This window comes from Alligator sinensis, unplaced genomic scaffold (genome assembly GCF_000455745.1).
Source record: "Alligator sinensis unplaced genomic scaffold, ASM45574v1 scaffold43_1, whole genome shotgun sequence".
Classification (NCBI taxonomy): domain Eukaryota; kingdom Metazoa; phylum Chordata; order Crocodylia; family Alligatoridae; genus Alligator; species Alligator sinensis.
In genome coordinates this window covers 1,191,817-1,193,710 of record NW_005842092.1, presented here as the reverse complement: position 1 = coordinate 1,193,710, position 1,894 = coordinate 1,191,817, and the positions used below count along the sequence as shown (strand labels likewise).

The 1,894-nt window shown below is 42.8% G+C and overlaps 1 protein-coding gene across 1 annotated transcript in view; it reads left to right on the top strand.

The window, feature by feature from the left end:
• PITRM1 (pitrilysin metallopeptidase 1) overlaps positions 1-1,894 on the top strand; it is a 35,490-nt gene that overhangs the window by 2,332 nt on the left and 31,264 nt on the right. The window lies entirely within an intron of this gene.

The window sequence follows — 1,894 nt, the reverse complement described above, 5'->3', positions numbered from 1 at the left end:
AATGCACACCGGAAATCTATCAAAGACAGAAACACTCAATTACCGGTGGGGGCACATTTCTTACAGGAGGGCCACTCTCTCTCCAATCTCTCAGTCCTGATCCTCAAGGGAAACTTACACAACACTTCCCAGAGACGAGCCTATGAGCTCCATTTCATCAACCTGCTGGATACTAGAGATCAGGGACTAAACATAGACATTGGATTTTTGATACATTACAATCTGCCTGGCAACTGACTCCCCAGCCCAGCCCAGCCCCTGGCTTCTTTACTTTTCATCCCATCCAGGAAGAGCACACACCAACTGCTGCAGCTTCCTTAGCCTGACGAAGGGTTTTTGAACCTGAAAGCTTGCTCAATAACTATTCTCCAACCATTTGGGTTGGTCTAATAAAAGATCTCAAATTCACCCAAGGAACTTTGTCACCCTAATTTGAAGCATTAATTCTGCTGCGTTGTTTGAGAAGCAAACCGCAGTGAGTTCTGTGTAAACATTGGAAGAAGAAATTCAAGTCAAGGGATGTGTGCAATTTGCTAAGTCCAGTAGGCTTCTCTTGTGGTGATGTTGTAGTAGAAGTAATCGTGCTAATATTACTAATATTACTAATAAATAGTAGTAGGCAACCACTTATTCTCTGGATCATGGTGTACATATCAGAGGTCTAGTCAGATGCCTGATGAATCCATTTGTGGCCGACGAGCCCAATTTGAGATAAACACAGCTTGTTATAAATTTCACAGATCTATATGTCTAAGTTGGAGTCCAAGTTTGCAGCATGCTGCTTTCTTCTTTCTTCCTTGCTTTGCTTCCATTCTCTGGATCAAAGTACTTCATGTTGAGCTGCACCCGATGCCAGATGTTCCCTCCAGATCAGACTGGATTCTGCGCACTCCTCCCTCTCTTCTGTGTTGATTGTTGAACAACTTTGTATCATTTTTACACACATTGTAGTACTACTGTAGAGGGTGACCCCGATTTTCTAGGTCTGTCTCGAATCTCATTATACAAAATGTTCTTGGGGATACGGCCTTCTCCTATTCTCCTGACATACCTGATCCATCACAACCTGCACTTCTGGTAGTAGTTTCTAAGTGTGTCAGTCCCACACACTCCAGCACCTCTGGTTGGTATTCTTTCTTGCCACTTTATTTCAGGATCTTATGCAGACATTTCATGTGGAAGTTGTTCAGTCTCTTGATGCGTCCAGCAAATGTAGTTCATGTTTCTGAACCATAAAGCAGGCATGACAGCACACAAGTCTCATAGATTTGCATCTTCACCTTAACTGATAGCTTGCTGTTATTCCATGGATGTTTTCGTAATAACCTGAAATTCTTTGCTGCTTTTCTGATTCTGTTAGTCAGTTCAGTCTGAAGGTCAAGATTCCTGCAATCGTAGAACCCAAGTAAGATGCCTGCTGATCATGGAACCCAAGTAGCAAAAACTGTCAATGACACCAAGAGATTTATCCTCCAGAGTGGTATTGGGTATTAGTTCTTCTAGCCCTTGGTACATGATCACAGTCTTCTTGAGACTAATTGCCATTCCAGAGCTCTTGCATGACTTGGAAAATCTACCCAAGAGATTCTGCAGGGAGATTGGCTGTGGGCAACCAAGGCCATATCGTCCTCAAACAGGAAATCTCTCCAAACTAGTTCTTTCACCTTGGATTTCTCTCTGGACCTTGCAATGTTGAAGAAGCTTCTACTGTATCTAGTTTGGTCTGAAGATAAATGCCATCAGTGCTGTCCTTAAATGTGCAGGAATGAAAAGTAGATGTTAAAGAGCCCAGGGGCTAAGACATCCCTGTTTCACCCCGTTGTTGATGTCAAAGGTGTTTGATTCTTTGTTTTCCTACACTACAGTTGCCTTCATACCTTGATCTAATAAGCGA